Genomic DNA, 25157 nt, shown 5'->3' with positions numbered 1-25157 from the left:
CCTTGGTGATTGGAAATGACTGGCTTGTTATTTAGTTTGAGCGTATTTATTTTCGTCTATTTCCATCCCCTTACTTTTAAATGATCTGGCGAGGAGGGCGGGACATGTTATGTTGAGTGTACAAGCTGGAGGCTTCATGGAATGAAATGGAGCAGAAACACACATTCTTTATGGGTATTATCCCTAGTACAACCTCACACAAACTTAATATTGGTTTTCCTTATAGTGGTGTAAAGTAATTATAAAAAGACAAAGATCATGTTTTTAAAATTGTTTTATTATTTCCCCTCTTCAGAGAGACTTTTCTTATAGCTAAATAAAGGTAATTATACATTAGTTCACAATCCTACAACTAAAGAGAATATCCTCAGGTATCACTATTAAAAACTAAATAAGATATTTTAAATGAATATGAATACCCTCTTTGCAAGCAGATACTTCCTTGTAGTTAACAGTTTCACAGAAAATTTAAAAAGAAACAACCTTAGCACTCACATATCATTTAAAACAAAAACTGAATCAGATCTAGAGAGGGCAATAACGTTTTTTAGGTGTCTTAGTGAGTGTCTTAATTAACATATAGATTAACATCCCCTGCTTAACTTAAATCCTCACATCAACGGGCAACTCCAACGTGCATGTGTGTGTGTGTGTGTGTGTGTGTGTTAATTGTTCTTAAGGGCAGGGAACACTAACACTATCGCACAGATAGTGTTCTAAATCTGCCTACCTTCCCTGCACTTTTGTGTATAAAAGCTGAAAAAAGTAGATAATGAAGTGCTTTGTTTTAGTAGATTTCGTTAACCCCCTGAGGCAGTCCAAAAACTAAGAATCTGTCTCTTAACCCACCATCCCCCGAGAGCCATAACATACTCAACTCCCTACAGCAGCTCGGGTGTGAACTCCCAACAGAATGTCAGTCACTGCATAACACTTTTTTAGTTTTGGTCGATGTGAGTGCTCGTATATCCTGAAATCGTTTTAAATGTTGCCAGTTTTTGAATGATTTTAATAGTTTGTTTTACTTCGCATATTGACTGGCTAATGTGCCATTTTATTTGTGTTTTACAGCTGTATTTGTCTGCCTTTCATGTAACTTTGTACATGCTGCCCTTCTTGGCCAGGTCACTCTTGGAAAAGAGATTTTAATCTCAATGAGTTTTTTTACCTGGTTAAATAAAGAATATATATATATATTAGTGACACTCTGCAGATTTATGTGTAATTCACTCACAAAGGAACTGTAAGATACACTTTAATGGATGAAAACCTATAGTTAATAAAAGTAATTATACATTAGTTCACAATCCTACAACTAAAGGAACTGTACGATACACTTTTTATGCATGCAAAACCTGTCATTTTGGAGAAACCATCTCGAGTGAGCTATAATTTGAAAGTACACAAACGGGGGGGGGGGAATATATCCCCCTTCCTTCAGACTTCCTTACAGAGCCCCTCCTCCAACACACATGACCAGAAAGAGGCTGTACTCTGAACCCATCCCCCGATGCTGCATTCGTTTCTTGACTGGTGCTTCAGACAGTTGACTTGGTAAGCTGAATTGTCTGTCTTTTTTACATTTTGTTTTGAGCATATCTCTATACACTCCTCTGATTGCCATAGCCTCAGGAGGGGTGGGGCAAAGGAGGGAGGCTGGGAGGGTAGGCATTTATACAGAGGCTTTCATCAATGTGAAATTACACATCACATCAAAGGGCAGGCATCAAAGGCTAATTAGATTAGACAACAAAGGGCTCTGAGGGGCAGGGATCAAAGAGACTATCTTATTCAATACATCAAAAGACCTATACAACAGAGGGGGTGCCTGGGGCTAATCTAATTGCAGGGCAATTACTCCACTATCGGGGTCAGGGGTCAAATACCTTAATTAATACAAGAAAATACCTATACAACAGAGGGGGTGCGTGGGGCTAATCTAATTGCAGGGCAATTACTCCACTCTCAGGGTCAGGGGTCAAATACCTTAACTATCTTAATTGATACAACAAAAGAATCACGCCGGGGGGGCTTTCACGCCAATCTGACATCAAAGAATGGGAGGCGGGACATGGGAGGCGGGACTTAGCTCACTTGCATAATTGGGGGCGTGTCCACCTGTCACTTTGTCTGCATACTAATGTGATTGAAACAGCATCATTACTACTACTCACATTCAATACTATGTTAGACACAAGTTAGTTATTACTTACATATCAAAGTATTTTCATCTGCAAGATGGAAGCATAGCTGGGTGCTGCCTGGAGAAACTGATGAGGGACACAGGCTGGCGTTAGCAGCTTTCCACACAAAGCCATCACATCTTCTCTTCCATAGTCCTCACTGTCCACTGGTGCTCTGCCAAAAGAGTGAACATCACAGCTGTCATGTTAACCCTTTGTTACACAACATACAACCAACATGTGTCAAAAGTGAGCCGAATTAGTTTTAATTGTAAATATCTGTGCAATAAATTACTTGAACCATTCAGGATTCCAGGTATTCCTCAATTAACCTGTGTTGGATCAACACCAATTTTTATTTTTCCCTTTCTTACTTTTTGAATAAAAATGATGTTTGTATCACTACACTTCTAAGGCACAACATGGGTCAAACATTACCCGTATTCTTTTGCTATGTTATTTCATGCATGGCTGAGTGTTTCTTTACTATACATTTTCAAAAATAATTAATTTTAGCAGTGATTTGGACCAACCATGTATGATATAGTAATACAACAAGTATTTTAGTTCACACAGTGTGACATTAGCTAGTCATGTTAGCTTGTAATATATAGAGCAGAGCTAACTAACAAGTTAGCCGAACGTTAGCGGTTAGCTGTTTATGCTATGCTAGCTGTTACTGAACATTAACAAACTAGATTCCGCTGTAAGAAAGCTGTGAAACTTTACATTAAACTTGGCGACAACACTGTGACACCCCGCTGCATGTTTATGTGTAATTCTCCCGTGTTGGAGACGAGAGGGTGGGGGCAGCACTGCAATAAGCTGTAAACTAACGTTAGCAGCCACCTGTTAAGAAAGGTTTCCCGGGGGCAACATCTTGCAAGAAACAGCATCTCAGGGCTTCTTAACATTTAACAACCTATTAATGATGAACACCAACTTAACGGGAAGAAACTCAGCTAACTAGAAGAAGAAACGTAATCTTAAATACAAAATAAAACATTCACAAACTAAGGATTATCTAAATTCATAATTTAACTCCATTACAGTTGCAGGACTCACCATATCTCAAGTCTTCTGTTCTTTGTTGACGTCCCGATGCTCATATTTAATGTGTAGATGTAAAACGATCTCGATATTAATCCATAAACTCCTGCAGCAGACATACAGATAGCTGTAGCTCGCAGGAGGAGACCATACATAGACTGTATATACCTCCTCGATCTCACTGCAGCTTTCAAAACCGTCGATCACGGCATCCTCCTCCATCGTCTGCACTCCACCATCGGACTCTCTGACTCTCCCCTTGACTGGTTCAGATCTTACCTCACCGGGAGAACAGAGTACGTCTCCTTGGGCGAGGCAGAGTCGGGTACCCACAACATCACCTGTGGTGTCCCTCAAGGATCAGTTCTCGGCCCCACCCTCTTCACACTCTACATGCTCCCCCTTGGCTCTATCATCAGCCGACATGGAGTATCATTCCATTGCTACGCTGATGACACCCAACTGTACCTCAGGATCAACCCTACCTCCTCTGCAGCCCTGCCTTCACCCACACTCACTGCCTGCCTGGAGGAGATACAGGCGTGGATGAAGCAAAACTTCCTGAAACTCAACAGCTCCAAGACCGAAGCCATTATAGTTGGCACCCCACACCAGGTTCGGTCATCCACCATCACCACCATCACCTTCTCCGGCCAGGACATTACCCTCTCCTCAATAGTCACCAACCTGGGTGTTAAAATGGACGCCCATCTGACCTTTGAGGCCCACATTAAACAGCTGTGCAAGAACTCCTTTTATCACCTCAGGAATATCGCCAAACTGCGCCCCACACTCACTCTGTCTGATGCCGAAAAGCTGGTCCATGCCTTTGTCTCCTCCAGGCTGGACTACTGCAATGCACTCCTCATCGGGATCCCTAACAAAAGCATCCAGAAGCTCCAATACATTCAGAACAGCGCTTCTAGGATCCTGATGAGGGTGCGCAAATATGATCACATCACCCCCATCCTTAAAGCACTACACTGGTTACCCGTGGAACTGAGGATCGAATTCAAGGTCTCCGTCCTCACCCACCAGTGTGTCCATGGAACTGCCCCTCCCTACCTCAAGGAACTCCTCACCCCCCATACCTCCTTGCGGACCACCCGTTCCAGCAACTCCAATTTCCTCAAACCCCCCAGGACTAAGCTCCGTACTATGGGAGACCGGGCCTTCTGCTCGGCTGCTCCCAGCCTGTGGAATGCTCTCCCCGACCAAATGAGAGCACCACAGACCGTGGAGGCTTTTAAAAAAGGCCTCAAAACCCATCTCTTCAAAAGAGCCTTTGCCTAGACATTTTTATCACCCTTTTATTTATTTTTTATTTTTGTATTGCTTTTTTTTATTAATTCTACCATGTTGTGTAATGTTTATTTATACTGTTCATGCTCACTACTTGTAGCACTTCGGGATTTGAATTCAAATATGAAGTGCTTTATAAATGGAACCCATTATTATTATTATTATTATTAAAGGAGGAGAACCGCTCAAACTGACGTGGATGTTTCAAAAGTGAAGGACAGGCGCGGACAGTTCTCATTGGCAGGTTTCTTCGATTACGTTTATATTAACCAATCAGGAGTGTTGTGGACTCATTCCAAACATGCCTGACTTGTCTGCCGTGTTTTGGCTGAATTCTATTTCAAGTGCCGTAGCTCTAGCTGTCGGCCAGAATCCGAAAACCATACTTTATACTGTAACACTAAGGCTTATTACTGTATATTGACCAATATAAAAAAAAAACAGCAACATAAATAAAACAAGGATAACTGTGACTTATTGTTGAGTAAATAACAGTGTGTGTTTTAAACCTTGGTCCTCCCTGCAGAAATGTCTCCTCTTTCTATCATTTACATTTTTTTTAATGATATTGTCAACTGTACATGTTTACAATATAGCAGAGGTGGGACCAAGTCATTGTTTTGCAAGTCCGAGTCAAGTCTCAAGTCTTTGCGCTCAAGTCCAAGTCGAGTCTCAAGTCAGGTTGGGCAAGTTCAAGTCAAGTCCAAGTCCTAAACGTTGACAAAACGAGTCATAAACAAGTCATTATGTGTTTTTCACCAAATGTAATGACATTGATTAACAGAATAATACTTAATAATCAAATTGCTCTTTATTAGTCACATTAATAATTTAATAATCAATTTTCTCTCTGCTGGTAAAGTAACGTGTTTTTTTCTAATTTAAGAGGGAACAATAAGGTAAGGCTACCGTGACGGTTTGATTCAGAAGGAGTTTAATGTATAATATCCCTGATGTTGAGGTGACCAGAATGTTTATTTCCACTCCAAGTCAAGTCCCGAGTCATTGGTGTTCAAGTCCAAGTCGAGTCGCAAGTGTTTTGTGATTTTGTCAAGTCGAGTCTCAAGTCATTAAATTGGTGACTCGGTCCACACTTCTGCAAGATAGTAAGTTAGGAATGTAATGAGAACATATTTATTTACTTTTGTTTCAACATTGGATATTTTGTGTCAATCGAATATTGAGAAAATGATTTATGTAAAAAGGTTTTAATTACATTTTACGTTTTGTTATTTGACGCTTTTTTTACAGTTTTGTGATTACCTTAAAATTACAAAGAAAATCTTAAAGTCTTATAATAGTAATACACTTTTATATTACGAGTTACATATTTAATTACAGATAATACTTTTTATTTTACGTACATCTGCATGTATTTTCTGAAAGTGCAAAAATACTGTAAATATTATATAGTAAATTTACTGTAAAAAAAAAAGGAATTAAACATTATTTGTGGTTATTGTCAAAATACTTATAATGTTTTGGGTTGTTAATTTATAGTTAATATCTGCCATTTTACAGGATTTTACAAGTTATTTAAAAAAACATGATAATTACTATAAACATTTACAGTTATTTCCTGTAAAATTACGATCTTGTTTTACAGTGTATACTAGACAAAACAGAGTTGAGTACTGCAGAATCCAATGAGTTGTTTGTAACAGACTCACACTAACAATAGATATTGTTATATGTCACTTAGCTTTAATCTCCATTTGTAACAGATCATTAGTTACATAACAAAAATGATCAATGGACAGTATACATACAGATGCAGTCACATACATTCTGGAGCATTAACATTAGAATACAAGGACAGTGACATTCATTCAGTTTAGAGCTCCATTCCAATATGTTGTATGGTTGTATATGGTTATGTATAGGTTACATAATTTAATTGGACACATAATCCAGTATACAGTTGTAAAGATTTCAACTTCCTCCTGACTGCTTTTCTGTTGTGTTTTGTTTCTTTTTGGTTCTGTCTTTGTTTTTGTTTTGTTTGTCTACCCTCCCTCCCAAATGTAAAGCGTCTTTGGGTTCAGAAAAGTGCTATATAAAATTGATATATTATTATTATTATTAAAGGGATCTACCCGTACAGCTTTTGCAAAGCAGCTCAGTTCCACAAAATGATGTAGATTACTATGATTTTCTCTATTCCAATTTAAAGACGAGTTTTATATCATGCTATAGAATTCTATAGAATTTAGTATAGGTTGCATCAGAGAGAAAATGTCATGCATGTTTTCTTTGAATGCTATAGATTTCTACACATTTCTATATATTTCTATAGATTTCTACAGATATGTCATGAGTCGGTTCTGTCCTATAGACTTATTTAGATTGTTATAGTTTTAATTATAGAAGTTTATAGAAAAGTACACATTTATAGTATTCTACAGAATGATCTAGAGATTTCTATAGTATTCTATAGAATTATTTAGCATGGCTTACAAATACGACTATGTTCTATAACATGCTATAGATGTCTACAAGATTCTATAGGATTCTATAGGATTTCATAGATTTTTTTGCTGAGGGAATGGTTGGAAGGAGGAGGGAAAATCAATACTGTATATAGTAAATGTGAGTTAAAGTGTGTCGCCAATGTAACCGGTTAAAACTCAAAGTGGCGATGAGTTCTAAAATGTATGGAAAGGGTATTAAAAATGTCTTAAAAGGTATTACATTTGACTTCAGAATTCCTGCAGAGACCCTGATACAACACATGCTCACTCCCAGCTCGGCCTATGTTGACGTTATGTCAGGGTCCCTGTCGTCACTTTCCAACGCAAGGGGGGGCCCTTTAGCGTCGAGTTTCAACTATCAGGGCGTCCCATTGGCTTGCATAGAGCTCCCTGAACGTTGGTAATAGAGGAGTTGGGATCGCGGCGAAATGCTCTCCGCAGATCCATTCTCACAGCGTGTATCAACCTTTTTCTAACTCAATATCAAGCCACACTTATTGTTTTTACTTCTTTATTTTAATTGAATAATGTAGGACCATTGTTGCCGTCAGTTATGGGGAGAGTAGGGGCTCAGAATACTGAAATCTGTGTTGTTTCATCGTTTTTTCCTTCTAATATTGTATTCTTTTCTAAACCACACGGTTATTTACTCAACAAAAACACATAATTATCCTGGTAGGCCGAGTTGGGAGTGAGAATGTGTTGGTTTATAAGGTCAATATAGCTAAAACTCCTGGCAGGCTATCTTAATATTAGCTAATAGCAAAGGTAGCTAACGTTAACTAAAACCACCATGCCATTCATGTTATTGAGCTTTTCTGCTTATTAAAAGCATGCTTACAATGTTACAAATTATAAATAACTGGCACAAAATGTATGTGCTTCTGGTTTTGGAAGTTTCTGAACATACAGCCATCATATTGTGTCCTTTTTCTCAACCGAGGCTGAAAAAAACTTATTTTAACTGGTAAAATAAGCAGTCTTGATCAAACACACATCAAGATTCTGTTACTGTACTGTTTATTTCTCGGCTTAAAATAGACGGAAGCCATTTTGTGCTTAACTTCAAGCGGAATCTTCCCAAACTCGGATCAACATTTAAAAATAGGCAGTGCTGATCAAACATTAACACACAGACACAGACACACACACACACAGACACACACACACACATACACACACACACACACACACACACACACACACACACACACACACACCACACACACACACACACACACACACACACACACACACACACACACACACACTCAATGAATGAACGACTGAGACTCATGTTTCTTTTTCCCACTCACTTTATTCATTTTTTTGGTTCCATTAGTAATAAAATCACAATAAAAAGGTCCAACAGCGTGCTCTGAGGAATTACATCTGATCTGATCCTCTTCCTGGGTAGTAATCCACATTTCAGTTCTCAACACTTCCTGTTTCCCTTCTTTAACACTCAGGTAGCTTTCAGGCTGTGCACATTAAAAACAGACAGTATATTAAAGAAGAAATTATATATAGATATATATATATATATTCCAGTGCACATAGTAAAATCACCCTTTTGATTATTATCCCCACATCATAAAGAAGTTAAAGCTCAGAATAACTGGAGTCCTCAGGAATAATCTCAGATAATGTGCCGGCTCGGTTTCACAGCAACAAGACCTTCATTTCCACCGTCAGGAATCAGCTGAGAACACAGAGAAACTGCTGAGTCATGGTTTATACACTGCTGCTTTTGAGTTGATCAAGGAACTCGTTAAACATTGTGTTAATCAAGGAACTCTTTAAACATTGTGTTAATCAAGGAACTCTTTAAACATTGTGTTAATCAAGGAACTCGTTAAACATTGTGTTAATCAAGGAACTCTTTAAACATTGTGTTAATCAAGGAACTCGTTAAACATTGGGTTAATCAAGGAACTCGTTAAACATTGTGTTAATCAAGGAACTCGTTAAACATTGTGTTAATCAAGGAACTCGTTAAACATTGTGTTAATCAAGGAACTCGTTAAACATTGTGTTGATCAAGGAACTCTTTAAACATTGTGTAATCAAAGAACTCTTTAAACATTGTGTTAATTAAGGAACTCTTTAAACATTGTATTAATCAAGGAACTCTTTAAACATTGTGTTAATCAAGGAACTCGTTAAACATTGTGTTAATTACGGAACTCGTTAAACAGTGTATTAATCAAGGAACTCTTTAAACATTGTATTAATCAAGGAACTCGTTAAACATTGTATTAATCAAGGAACTCGTTAAACATTGTGTTAATCAAGGAACTCGTTAAACATTGTGTTAATCAAGGAACTCTTTAAACATTGTATTAATCAAGGAACTCTTTAAACATTGTATTAATTAAGGAACTCGTTAAACATTGTGTTAATCAAGGAACTCGTTAAACATTGTATTAATTACGGAACTCGTTAAGCAGTGTATTAATCAAGGAACTCTTTAAACATTGTGTTAATCAAGGAACTCTTTAAACATTGTATTAATCAAGGAACTCTTTAAACATTGTATTAATTAAGGAACTCGTTAAACATTGTGTTAATCAAGGAACTCGTTAAACATTGTGTTAATCAAGGAACTCTTTAAACATTGTATTAATCAAGGAACTCTTTAAACATTGTGTTAATCAAAGAACTCTTTAAACATTGTATTAATCAAGGAACTCTTTAAACATTGTGTTGATCAAGGAACTCGTTAAACATTGTGTTAATCAAGGAACTCTTTAAACAGTGTATTAATCAAGGAACTCTTTAAACATTGTGTTAATCAAAGAACTCTTTAAACATTGTATTAATTAAGGAACTCTTTAAACATTGTATTAATCAAGGAACTCTTTAAACATTGTATTAATCAAGGAACTCGTTAAACATTGTGTTAATCAAGGAACTCTTTAAACATTGTGTAATCAAAGAACTCTTTAAACATTGTATTAATTAAGGAACTCGTTAAACATTGTGTTAATCAAGGAACTCGTTAAACATTGTATTAATCAAGGAACTCGTTAAACATTGTATTAATTAAGGAACTCTTTAAACATTGTGTAATCAAAGAACTCTTTAAACATTGTGTTAATCAAGGAACTCGTTAAACATTGTGTTAATCAAGGAACTCGTTAAACATTGTGTTAATCAAGGAACTCTTTAAACATTGTGTTAATCAAGGAACTCGTTAAACATTGTGTTAATCAAGGAACTCGTTAAACATTGTGTTAATCAAGGAACTCGTTAAACATTGTATTAATTACGGAACTTGTTAAACATTGTATTAATCAAGGAACTCGTTAAACATTGTGTTAATTAAGGAACTCGTTAAACATTGTATTAATCAAGGAACTCGTTAAACATTGTGTTAATCAAGGAACTCGTTAAACATTGTGTTAATCAAGGAACTCGTTAAACATTGTGTTAATCAAGGAACTCGTTAAACATTGTATTAATTAAGGAACTCGTCAGGAAGAACAAATGAAGGTGCTGCCTACCATGCAAAGCTCTTCAGTTTCTCCACCCCATAGTGATGAGGGCCGCGTTCCCATCACCGTATTTAGCAGATCTGCGCCTCCTGCGAGCTGCCCCCCCACAGCTCTGTACGCAGACAGGAAGTAAGTTTCACAGACAGGAAGTTAGCTCTGCAGACAGGAAGTTAGCTTCACAGACAGGAAGTTAGCTTCACAGACAGGAAGTGAGCTTTACTCTGTGTGTTAGTACTCTGTGTATTAGTACTCTGTGTACTCTGTGTGTTAGTACTCTGTGTATTAGCACTCTGTGTACTCTGTGTATTAGTACTCTGTGTACTCTGTGTATTGGTATTATGTGTACTATGTGTATTAGTACTCTGTGTATTAGCACTCTGTGTATTAGTACTCTGTGTACTATGTGTATTGGTACTCTGTGTATTAGTACTCTCTGTTTTAGTACTCTGTGTACTCTGTGTATTAGCACTATGTGTACTCTGTGTATTAGTACTATGTGTATTAGTACTTTGTGTATTAGTACTATGTGTATTAGTACTATATGTACTCTGTGTATTAGCACTCTGTGTACTCAGTGTATTAGCACTCTGTGTACTCTGTGTATTAGTAATCTGTGTACTATGTGTATTAGTACTCTGTGTACTCTGTGTATTAGTACTCTGTGTATTCATACTCTGTGTGTTAGTACTCTGTGTATTAGCACTAGCTGTATTAGTACTCTGTGTACTCTGTGTATTAGTACTATGTGTATTAGCACTCTGTGTACTCTGTGTATTAGTACTCTGTATTAGTACTATGTGTACTCGGTGTATTAGCACTCTGTGTACTCTGTGTATTAGTACTGTGTGTATTAGTACTATGTATACTATGTGTATTAGTACTCTGTGTTCTCTGCGTATTAGTACTAGGTGTATTCATACTCTGTGTGTTAGTACTCTGTGTATTAGCACTCTGTGTATTAGCACTCTGTGTATTAGTACTATGTGTACTATGTGTATTGGTACTCTGTGTACTCTGTGTATTAGTACTCTCTGTTTTAGTACTCTGTGTACTCTATGTATTAGCACTATGTGTACTCTGTGTATTAGTACTATGTGCATTAGTACTTTGTGTATTAGTACTCTGTGTATTAGTACTATATGTACTCTGTGTATTAGCACTCTGTGTACTCGATGTATTAGCACTCTGTGTACTCTGTGTATTAGTAATATGTGTACTCTGTGTATTAGTACTCGGTGTACTCTGTGTATTAGTAATATGTGTACTATGTGTATTAGTACTCTGTGTACTCTGTGTATTAGTACTATGTGTATTCATACTCTGTGTGTTAGTACTCTGTGTATTAGCACTAGCTGTATTAGTACTCTGTGTACTCTGTGTATTAGTACTATGTGTATTAGCACTCTGTGTACTCTGTGTATTAGTACTCTGTATTAGTACTATGTGTACTCGGTGTATTAGCACTCTGTGTACTCTGTGTATTAGTACTGTGTGTATTAGTACTATGTATACTATGTGTATTAGTACTCTGTGTTCTCTGCGTATTAGTACTATGTGTATTCATACTCTGTGTGTTAGTACTCTGTGTATTAGCACTCTGTGTATTAGCACTCTGTGTATTAGTACTATGTGTACTATGTGTATTGGTACTCTGTGTACTCTGTGTATTAGTACTCTCTGTTTTAGTACTCTGTGTACTCTATGTATTAGCACTATGTGTACTCTGTGTATTAGTACTATGTGCATTAGTACTTTGTGTATTAGTACTCTGTGTATTAGTACTATATGTACTCTGTGTATTAGCACTCTGTGTACTCGATGTATTAGCACTCTGTGTACTCTGTGTATTAGTAATATGTGTACTCTGTGTATTAGTACTCGGTGTACTCTGTGTATTAGTACTCAATATATTAGCACGCTGTGTACTATGTGTATTAGTACTCTGTGTATTAGTAATCTGTGTATTCGTACTCTGTGTGTTAGTACTCTGTGTATTAGCACTAGCTGTATTAGTACTCTGTGTACTCTGTGTATTAGTAATATGTGTATTAGCACTCTGTGTACTCTGTGTATTAGTACTCTGTATTAGTACTATGTGTACTCGGTGTATTAGCACTATGTGTACTCTGTGTATTAGTACTCTGTGTATTAGTACTGTGTGTATTAGTACTATGTGTACTATGTGTATTAGTACTCTGTGTACTCTGCGTATTAGTACTATGTGTATTCATACTCTGTGTGTTAGTACTCTGTGTATTAGCACTCTGTATTAGTACTATGTGTACTCGGTGTATTAGCACTATGTGTACTCCGTGTATTAGTACTCTGTGTATTAGTACTGTGTGTATTAGTACTATGTGTACTCTGTGTATTAGTACTCTGTGTACCCTGTGTATTAGTACTCTGTGTATTAGCACTCTGTGTACTATGTGTATTAGCACTCTGTGTACTCTGTGTATTAGTACTCTGTGTATTAGTACTCTGTGTATTAGTACACGGTGTGTACCGGAGTGCAGGTCTGGCCCTGTGTTGGGCACAGCTCCAGTTTGCAGTGCAGGTAGACTTCACTGGTTGCTCCAGAGAACTGAAACATGCTGAAGGAGAACACGCTGGACGTTCCCTGTCCGTTTCCCTGCATCTGCACCGTATCCTCAGCAGGACATCTGCCGGAGACAGGAAATACACACGATGAAGTCTCAGAGTTCATTCTGTTGCAACAGTCAGAGTTTATTCTGTTCTAACATTTCCTCACCCGTTGAGGATGAGGTCATATCGCAGATTACTGTCAGGTGATGCCTGATTGGTTGCCCAGCAGGAGTCTATCACCATGGCGACCATGTTGGCATCCAGCCCCACCGCCTCCAGCTGCAGCCAGACCTTCTGGTTCAGCAGGATCTCCGTGTTCGGGCCGACCGGCTGCAGGAGGCTGGCGTCGATGAAGGAGCTCATCGTCAGAGTGTAGTTCCACTCTCTAGACACACACACACACACACACACACACACACACACACACACACACACACACACACACACACACACACACACACACACACACAGTTTAGCGGTGTGACGCTTGGAGCTGTGGTACATTAAGGACCAGGTGACGCTCACCTGTCTTTGATCCTGAAGGACTCACTCCTGACCTCTGGCTGTGTGTACTTGCAGGAGAAGTCGATCTGGAACTGGTCGCTGCGGGTGATGACTCCGCCTGATGAGCTGTTCGAGGACATGATGGAGTTCTCGTAGACGATCTGGCTGTTGTTTCTCTGCAATGTGACAGAAAATGAGTTCATTTAACGGCCACATTATTCCAGTGCTCACTGCTGACGGTTCCATCCTGACAGAGAACGGTCAGTGTTGGAGTTCACAGTCCAAACCATCGAGGTCATAAATCACATGGTCTCTAATCAATAAAGGGAACTAGAGGAGATGCTCTCCCGGTATTTAATTAAAGTTAAACAGGGTGACTGAAGCCTGTTCCTTCCCTTCCATCGATCATTAAGCTCTTCTGAGGGCTGCAGGTGTCAATAACCAACTGAACAGGACTCAGTTAAAGCAGCTTTACATGCTTCTCGTTTGCCCAAAGACGCTCTGAAAATAACCCGCCTTGAGTCTAGAGGAAGTGATAACCACGCACCATGACCTCCGTCCCGCAGGGGGCGCTGCTGTTGAAGCTGAAGGTCACCAGGTGGCTCTTGGGGTCCATGTGGCCCTTGCAGCTGGGGTCTTTGAGGTGTAAGGTGGAGAAGTCGATGCCTTTGTCGTCCAGCAGACATCCAGCCAGAACCGCAGAGGCCGAGTCCTGCCTGCAGACCGTGGGATCGCCTGCAACACACCGACACTTCAACCACACACCGACACTTCAACCACACACCGACACTTTAACCACACATCGACACCTCAACCACACACCGACACTTCAACCACACGCCCTCACTTCAACCACACGCCGACACTTCAACCACACACCGACACTTCAACCACACATCGACACTTCACCCACACACCGACACCTCAACCACACACCGACACTTCAACCACACGCCCTCACTTCAACCACACACCCACACTTCAACCACACGCCCTCACTTCAACCACACGCCGACACTTCAACCACACACCGACACTTCAACCACACATCGACACCTCAACCACACACCGACACTTCAACCACACGCCCTCACTTCAACCACACCCGACACTTCAACCACACACCGACACTTCATCCACACACCCACACTTCAACCACACGCCGACACTTCAACCACACACCCACACCTCAACCACACACCGACACTTCAACCACACGCCCTCACTTCAACCACACACCCACACTTCAACCACACACCGACACTTCAACCACACACCGACACCTCAACCACACACCGACACTTCAACCACACATCGACACTTCAACCACACACCGACACCTCAACCACACACCGACACTTCAACCACACACCGACACTTCAACCACACACCGACACTTCAACCACACACCCACACTTCAACCACACATCAACACTTCAACCACACACCGACACCTCAACCACACACCGACACCTCAACCACACACCGACACTTCATCCACACACCGACACTTCAACCACACACCGACACTTCAACCACACACCGACACTTCAACCACACACCCACACTTCAACCACACATCGACACTTCAACCACACACCGACACCTCAACCACACACCGACACTTCAACCACACACCGACACTTCATCCACACACCGACACTTCAACCACACACCGACACTTCAACCACACACCGACACTTCAACCACACACCCACACTTCAACCACACATCGACACTTCAACCACACACCGACACCTCAACCACACACCGACACTTCAACCACACGCCCTCACTTCAACCACACCCACACTTCAACCACACATCGACACTTCAACCACACACCGACACCTCAACCACACACCGACACTTCAACCACACGCCCTCACTTCAACCACACCCGACACTTTAACCACACACCGACACTTCATCCACACACCCACACTTCAACCACACATCGACACTTCAACCACACACCGACACCTCAACCACACACCGACACTTCAACCACACGCCCTCACTTCAACCACACCCGACACTTCAACCACACACCGACACTTCATCCACACACCCACACTTCAACCACACACCCACACTTCAACCACACACCGACACTTCAACCACACACCGACACTTCAACCACACACCGACACTTCAACCACACACCGACACTTCAACCACACACCCACACTTCAACCACACACCGACACTTCATCCACACACCGACACTTCAACCACACGCCGACACTTTAACGTGGACTATAACGGGCAGTGGAGTTACTGACAGAATGTATTTGACACTATAATGAAAGCTGTTTCTAATTCCACACTAAACAATATCTTTTTTCTGGCAGAGCTCAGCATCAAAACAGCTGTTAGCAGCAGGCTGTTGGTAAATAACCACATCCCTAATTCAGACCAGTGCAAGCAGAGGAAACGGTGTGATATGCTCCGTACCTAAAGACTCGGTGGCGTTGTACTTGGAGGCGAACAGAGCCCGGCAGAAGCAGCGGGTCGAACCAAACTCCTCTCCACAGAACTCATGATCACTGCAGGGCTGCTGACAGAGAGGGGTGGGGGCTACACACACACACACACACACACACACACACACACACACACACACACACACACACACACACACACACACCCACACACACACACACACACACACACACACACACACACACACACCTTAATTCATGTATCTGCTTCTTTACTTTGTTTCCCATTTATTAGCGAGCCTTGGCTTCTGGTTGCTTTTAGGATACATTTGATCAAATATGTCTGCTTGACTGCACGAGTTCCAGTGCAGTATCCTCGAATGGAAATAGAGAATCCTACAGCAGCCAGAAGTTGACCTCCAGTCCTCCAGGGTCACGTTGATTTTCAGGCTGCAGGCCTTGGCGTAAGCCTCCAAAAAGTGGCAGTCGACCCCATCCACTGACGGGTAACTGCACAGCGTGTGTGTGCAGGCGCTGATGTACGGCTCTGGGTCGGTGTGCTCGTGACAGGCGGAGAAGGGAGGCTGCCTCATGAGATTACAGCTGTTCAGAGGGAAGAGTTTTCCGTGTTACATCGGTTGATCTTGCAGAAACAACGCTGCTTCTATGACATGACAAGACGAGGGTCTTCATGGCTCAGCGCTTACTGGTCGGTGGAGCGAGTGCAGTTGATGGTGCTGTCGACTGAGTCCTGGGATTGAATCTCACAGCTAGAGGGAGACAAAGATCACATCACATCTGAACCCTAATCATGACAAATAGGTAATATCAGTCAGACTGAGCGGTACCCAGGGAGGCTGAACGAGGACTTATCGGCAGTCAGGGTGGTGGTCCAGCTGGAGTTGGAGGGGCTGCCACACAAACCCTCTACAGCTTCAGGAGGTCCTGGTGGAAGTGAGGGTAGAATTAAAGCGATGCTTCAGAAATAAATATGTAATATTCAGTCCAGATTGGAAGTTCTGTTCTGTACCTGCCACATGTGCGCTGTTGCCATCGAAAAAGAGAGTCATGTTGGAGGACGGGAGCTTAGCAGTGACTCCAGTCTGGTCCTTGGAGAGCTCCACGCCGTGCATCAGCTAAGCTGTGCTGTTGAGCACCAGGGCTTCTCCATCAACCTACACACACACACACACACACACACACACACACACACACACACACACACACACACACACACACACACACACACACACACACACACACACACACACACACACACACACACACACACACACACACACACACACACACACACACACACACACACACACACACAAGAAGCACACACACACACACACACACACACACACACACATCCCACAGAGGGTTTGTGATACACCACCACAAAGTAACTCCTAGCAGGAAACGATCAGCGTTGCTTGAGCACCCATAACTACAACGTGCTGACGTACCCGAACTCTTCCTCCTCGCTCCAGATACATGGTCACACCTGGCAGCGACAGGATCAGGTGGTCCAGAAGAGGAACATCTGTACGCCGGCGCTCCCTGAAGGCAGCCGTGAGGTTGAAGCTGGCGCTGCCTTCAGGCTATATCAGACTGTAGGCACAGCGATCCTGGACAGAGTGCACTGCTCCGTGGAAACCAATCACCGTGGAGCCCGTCACCGTGCACACCACCGGAAGAATAGCGCACCTGATGGACATTCCATTCAACATTCAATTCAAAGGTTTCATTGTCATATGCACAGAGCTGCAGTGTAGAGATGGCAATGACATGCTTCTGACCTGAGCTCCTGCAACGATGCAACATATATAATAAAATACAAACATAAAAAGTAGTGCAAAAAGTCTATATACATGTGAATAGAATATGATATGTAAAAGAAGACATGGAGAGGGACTCGCAGTCTGGGTCTTTTTAAGACAGACATACTTTACACTCATCCTAAACTCAAAGGAAATGAACCCTTCTCAAAGTTCACAATATGACGCATAAAGGTCAGTAGAGTTACATTCAGCCTGTGAAACACGTACAAATATAATAATATCTCTCTCCTAAATACGTGTGGAATACTAAACATCTTGAAGTATTTTATACAACAGGCCATACAGTGATATTGTGTTGCATTATGGGTAATGCTCAACTCTACTTGGGACAACCCGGATATCTAGCCAGTCTGATGAAGCAACAACCAGATTAGAGCCATCAAACTAAATTAAACGTATTTAAAATATAACACATGATGAACATTCGATGGTTACGGCGTTTTAATTATTCTCCATGAATGCACATGTTGCTATCATTGTGTCATTTGTCCTTTCTACCGGCGTTCTTTCAATAGGATTCACTTGTGATCTGATTTGACAACTTGTGTAGCCTACGGTATGAAGTGATCACACCTGAAAGCTGATTTAAAAACAACAGGAGCACGGGTCGTGCTGCTCCTCAAAGCGGGCCATGAGAGCGAGCGTATCTCCACGTTTGCCCGGGGAAAGTGGCATGTCTCGTTTTGGTCACTTTGCTCGGCTCTAGTGATCTGACCCAGCCTCCACACAGACCTGGTTCTTGGTTCCAGTCCAGCAGTGCTCTGGTTCCTAACACGAACCAGTTCTGCTCATGGAAACCATGAAAGGACTGGAGAGCTATCGGGCACTAGCTCTGAACTGACCCTGGAACTGCTTTGGTGGAAAGGGGTGATAGAAATAGGAACAGATTCATCCATAACTGCAATAATCCTCAGGTGGAGAATATCCTCCCTCTCTCATGGAGGGTTCGATCACATGGGACACTTTATTCAAATCAGTCAGACCTTTAGTCCTGATAGAAAGAGCACATATTTACGTGTTGTCCGCTTGGCAAAACTCCTCGGGCCCACATGTGACATTAGCGAGGACTGCAGACAGAGAACACAGTTCAACAGAGCAGGGCTCTGCGCTGGGCCCTAGGTTGGGCATCGCTGAACCCGGCATTACAGCGCCACCTTGGAGGAGAATGGAGGTAATGATATTACACTTCAGTGACTACAGGCAGATTTTAAGATAGACATGTTTTAATATCACATTTCACTTAGAGGATCCCTTTCTCTGGGAACCCCCAGACCAGCTTACCTGAGCCTCTGCATCCACTCAGGTCTCGAAACAAAGCTGGACCTGCAGGAGGCTTCCAGGTATCCATCACTCTGTCACCGACTTTTGCAGACAGTTCCTAGTAAAGGATTAAACAGAATATATTTGTATGTATATTATTTATTTAACAGGGACATTGCACACTAAGAACCATTTCTGTAAATGTGCCAGAGTTACGTCTGTAGTCCCTGGACAGATGTTTGAATCTTAAAACCACGTTTAAAATAACTAGTAAACACAATCATTACAAACAAAGGTAACCTCAAACTGTGAACATGAATGAAAGTGTTCTCTCGAGGCCACTTGTGATATATCTCCTCCGATGTTAGGGCATGCAGTGACAGTGAGAGCAGTGGGGAGCGCCTTCATTATTCCAGATTGATGTTTCTAATGAACTCCTTTGTCCACTTGAGGGCAGCAAGGAGCAGAACCACCAGCCCCTGGTGCTGTGAGTGCAGCCTGCCCCGTTAGCTCTGCATGCTAGCAGCTACATGTGGTGTCACTGATACTAACTCTCTAGAGGCTTCTCAATACTCAAATTTCCCCTCCTCAACTCCTCGACTCCTCGGTCCTCCGGTAGTGACCCGGAAATGAATTTCAGCGCGCCATTTTGAAGGACGTCTCATTTCTCTAAATGCACACCGAGGATCGAGCGTCGAGGAGGCTCTCTGGAGGAGCTATAACCGAGGATACACTGATGGTTCCTCCACGGCTCCTCCGCGGATGCATTTCCGGGAACGGTGGAGGGGTGACACACGGCCGGACTTATCTCAGCCAATGACAGCTCTGCATGCATCCCCTGGGTATTATTTTAGAAACTGCTCTCATCGCAACGCGATGTTTACAGTGAGAACAGCTGTGAGGCCCGTGCAGAAAGCAGAGCAGTGTGTAAAATATATATCACTCAGTATAACAGACCTACTCTCTTTATTTGCTTTAGTTTAGTAGATATCTACAAAGAGTTTTTCTAAGACCATTTAGTGCTTCACATAATAAAATACACAACGGCTGCCTGTAGCCTGATTATGCGTTAGGAGCTGTAGGTGCGTGTGGTACAGTGTGTAGGTGTGTGTTGTACAGTGCGCAGATGCGGCGGACAGACGGGTCTCAGTTGGTTTGGTGTCCTCTGCTTACTTTTAATACTTGCAAATACAACTTTTGGCCCGTAATTTCAATTCCCCATTTCAGCGACCAGAGAGAGGGGGGGATATATCCAGTCTCTGATTGTGTTACGTTATTATGAGAGTGCTCTCATACTTTAAATTGCATATATTTATATAAATATATTTGTGTGTGTGTGTCCGCATCTGTAGCCTGTTATTGTCTCATTATACCGCACTCTCAATGAATTAAAAGTACATATGTGGGGGAACAATGTTCAGCTGATCTAACAGAGATTATAAAATATGACAAAACACTCGACAGCTGATGCAGCTGTTGCCACGTAATAATGAACGGACGTCGCTTTAATATGACCGCTCAGAGGAGAGGAGTTCTCATTTCTTTAAATGTCTGCTGCTTCCCCTCCTCTCTCCTCGGTTCCCCTCCTCGGTCCTCCGCTCGCATCTCCTGTGGGCGGGTCTAAGTATCGAGGAGGGGAGTCGAGGAGGGGAGTCGAGGAGGGGAAATTTGAGTATTGAGAAGCCTCTTCTGTGTCTTCATGCTAACACACCCGTTAGCTCTGCATGCTAGCAGCTACATGTGGTGTCACTGATGCTAACTCTCTGTGTCTTCATGCTAACACACCCGTTAGCTCTGCATGCTAGCAGCTACATGTGGTGTCACTGATACTAACTCTCTGTGTCTTCATGCTAACACACCCGTTAGCTCTGCATGCTAGCAGCTACATGTGGTGTCACTGATACTAACTCTCTGTGTCTTCATGCTAACACACCCGTTAGCTCTGCATGCTAGCAGCTACATGTGGTGTCACTGATACTAACTCTCTGTGTCTTCATGCTAACACACTCGTTAGCTCTGCATGCTAGCAGCTACATGTGGTGTCACTGATACTAACTCTCTGTGTCTTCATGCTAACACACCCGTTAGCTCTGCATGCTAGCAGCTACATGTGGTGTCACTGATACTAACTCTCTGTGTCTTCATGCTAACACACCCGTTAGCTCTGCATGCTAGCAGCTACATGTGGTGTCACTGATACTAACTCTCTGTGTCTGCATGCTAACACACCCGTTAGCTCTGCATGCTAGCAGCTACATGTGGTGTCACTGATACTAACTCTCTGTGTCTTCATGCTAACACACCCGTTAGCTCTGCATGCTAGCAGCTACATGTGGTGTCACTGATACTAACTCTCTGTGTCTTCATGCTAACACACCCGTTAGCTCTGCATGCTAGCAGCTACATGTGGTGTCACTGATACTAACTCTCTTTGTCTTCATGCTAACACGTGACGCTGAGTGACTTCTGCTTCCTGAAACTCTAAGGCTGAGTATGACATTATGTCTGACACCTATCTCTGTTTCGAAGTGAACATAAGAAGAGGGTTTTAAAAGGAGCGGCTTAGAGGAGCAAACAGACTGCTGCACGTTGTCTTCTCCATTCACCTATCCATGCTGAACGGAAAGCTTGTTCTGTATTCATATGAATGATGTCTGATGGTGATACAAAGGAATAATGGATCACACACAGCCTCAGTTCTCATCTCTCAGGGTGGTTAGGGTACAGAAGTCTTCTCAGGGATCAGTTCTCATCTCTCAGGGTGGTTAGGGCACAGAAGTCTTCTCAGGGATCAGTTCTCATCTCTCAGGGTGGTTAGGGCACAGAAGTCTTCTCAGGGATCAGTTCTCATCTCTCAGGGTGGTTAGGGCACAGAAGTCTTCTCAGGGATCAGTTCTCATCTCTCAGGGTGGGTAGGGCACAGAAGTCTTCTCAGGGATCAGTTCTCATCTCTCAGGGTGGTTAGGGCACAGAAGTCTTCTCAGGGATCAGTTCTCATCTCTCAGGGTGGTTAGGGTACAGAAGTCTTCTCAGGGATCAGTTCTCTTTCAGAGTGCGTGTGAGGAAGGCTGGAAGACAGCAGCTTTCTAACATAAAGGATTTAGGATATGAGTTTCCCTGGCACACAGAAACAAACAGGAACACATTGCATTGGTATCGGGACCTGACAAAGTGTAACTCTCAACATCGGTGAGGCTGAAGGGTGAGGGTTAGGTAAGAGCCTCATGTCATACTTACAAAATTAGTAGAGATCGGAAGGCCAGCAGCATGACTTGTATGGCAAGCAGCTTGTAAACCATAATTGTAGAATGACAACTTCACCTGAAAGCAGCAACAGAAGAGAAATATTAGGAAATGCTTCCAACATTTTACAAATAAACTTTGATTTGAAGTTGTCTTTGCCACACAATGTCTTTGAAATGTTCATTTTGTACAAACAGCTGGACAGCCAGTCGGTGTGTAACAGGGATCGGATCAGGACTCACATTCAATGTTTCACCATTGAAGAACTGGATAGAAATGATACCCAGTCCCTGAGGTTTGATGTTAACAAGATTAGGGTTAGGGCGAAATGGCGTAACAATCATAAAGTAATTCATTTTGGTTGAAGCCATCTCGTTGGTCACCAGACAGTCAATGCCATCCTCAGATGGGTCATTTTTGAAACAAAGTTCAACCTTATCGCTGATATTCACCTGCAAAAACAAAAAAGAGAACAACAATATGAAGGCTTTCGCTCCAAAACAGCACTGTTTCCTCTCCTAAAATGTTTGAGCTGCAAGGTGTGCTTTTAGCTACGGAGAAAAAAGATAGGATCAATGATGAGATCAAAACATTTCTCTCACTTTGGAAAAGACCTTTCTACAAGCCACTGTCCAACAAGTCTTTATGTGTCCTTTCACACAGAGACACATGAGGAATCAAAGAGACGCGCTCCAAACCACTTCCTGTTGGCTCTAGTAATGATCTTTCCCCACTCCATTGATCTGATCTGATCAGTGCCCGACCCCATAGACCCCAGAGGGGAATGTTATGCTCACTTTCCAGCTCAGGACCAGACTCACAGTGATGCATTATGGGACCAAGCCTGTCTCAGAGCGTCTGATATTGAATAATATGAGGGGGAACTTTTATAATACCCAAAATAACAGCTGGCACAAAAAGCACACACTTGTGTGTAATACTCAATTCATTCTCCGCCTCTAGCAACATGTCATTATTCATGTGCTCCCATATTTACAGGCTGACACGCTGAGAGGTAACGAACCGCTTACATCTATATATAAATACGATCAAGACAAAAACACTAGGGACTGATTCTGAGGACTGTGAGTGATAGCATATTAAACAGTGAGTTATGTGTCATATCTATAATAGCTGTATTATGTGTAGCGTTGACAGTTCTGCTGTGTAAGTGGCCGTGACTGACCTTCACCTCACGACCTCTATTAAGCTTACCATTGATCTATTGGTCTTGGAGTGAGGTAAGAACACCCTTCCTTTGGAAAGGCTGACATTAGTACCGAATAGAAACCCTGCTTAAGTTAAACTATAGTTTCGCATTGGTCACTGTGGTTGATGTGGTGTGGATTGATGTTGAGATATGATATAAGCTCTGTTGATGTAGTAATGTCACTGCTGTGATATCAATGTTTGACTCTGGCTGTGTTTTATATTACATTTGCATTGTTTTAATTGGTATAAGGGGATCGACATTGTGGGTCCTGAAGCTGCCCTAATTACCAAGGGGTCTCCCAAGGACAGAGGGATTCTCCTGCAGGGGCAGATACTGCTCTGGGGTTCTCCCAGCCCACCAACATCTACTACACTACACACTCCGTGTTGCTATCCTAGCGGTCGGACATCCGAAGCTGGAGTGCCTAAAATAGGGATACGACGGGCAGTTTTAGAGGCCACGCAGTCAGGCAGGGGTTCATTGTACTCACGTGTAACCATGTGTAGGTGTTTCCATAGAAAGTCATGGGAACGATGCTGATGTTGATGTTTCCACCAGGAGCATTCAGAGTACCTCTTTGAGAGTCATCCTGAGAGGCAGAGAGCTCCATCTGGCTGGCAGCGACTGCAGGAGTTCCAGGAGAAACACATCCATCAGGAACAACCTGAACACTCACCGCTCCCTGAAGCCTCTCCTCTGACTTCAAGTGACACGCATCAGTGCAAAGAGTGAATAATGATATCCTTATTTGTTCTGTAAACATGTGCTCCTTCAGGGTGAATGTATACAGGGTATCTGGGTTCTGTACCAAGTGGTTGAAGGCTAACGCCCTCATTGCCTGAAGCCATCAACATGTTGAATAAGAGCTCGTTCACATGTATATTGATTTCATGGATGAGCTCATGTTTTAAAAGTCTATCATTCAAACATTATCTTGTTTTATTTGCACAAAGAAGACAGTAGAGTAGTGCGGGGCTATTACACACTCGCAGTGACTCTGCACCGAGAACTTGACTTTGAAACGCATTCATAATGCCTTTCAAACACATGTTGTTTGTCACAGTGAAGCCTGTGATGCTGCTTACCTGCCAGCAGGAGGAGCAGCTTCATGACTCTGCAGAGGAAGAGGCACACACACCGGTTAACGCACGATAACACACAATAACACACAATAACAGCGTACACAATGAAGGGTCCTCGGCAGGAGGTGGTTCCTACACTTCCTGAAGTTCTCTAAACCCGTCAAAGGCTCCCTGACTGGGTCCCTGATGCCACCGGTTTAGTGACGCAAAGAGGCTGTGAGCAGAACTGAGACATTGAGATGAGAAGACGGACTGGTGGTTTTTAACTGAACTCATATCTGGAAATCATTTTCCTCCGCTTTGTCATCCAATGAACACACGTTCTCACGTTGTGTAGAGAAGGCCCGACTCTGTGCACGAGTAACTTCAGGAGGAATGCCAACTCCACCGTGAGGTGTCGAGGGAACTTTCTTTCTGTGTCGTTAGCGTTAATAGTTAAACACTCAGTGTGTCTCCCTTTCAATGCTTTACAAAT

At 42.3% G+C, this 25157-nt stretch overlaps 1 pseudogene; it reads right to left on the bottom strand.

Moving 5' to 3' along the window:
* Window positions 1–3905: 3905 nt before the first annotated feature.
* Window positions 3906–17170, bottom strand: LOC117442976 (uromodulin-like; annotated as a pseudogene).
* Window positions 17171–25157: the final 7987 nt, after the last annotated feature.

This window comes from Pseudochaenichthys georgianus, unplaced genomic scaffold (assembly GCF_902827115.2).
Source record: "Pseudochaenichthys georgianus unplaced genomic scaffold, fPseGeo1.2 scaffold_515_arrow_ctg1, whole genome shotgun sequence".
NCBI classification, from domain to species: Eukaryota; Metazoa; Chordata; class Actinopteri; order Perciformes; family Channichthyidae; genus Pseudochaenichthys; species Pseudochaenichthys georgianus.
The sequence above is the reverse complement of the archived record's forward strand: the minus strand, read 5'-3'. Positions and strand labels throughout refer to the sequence as shown.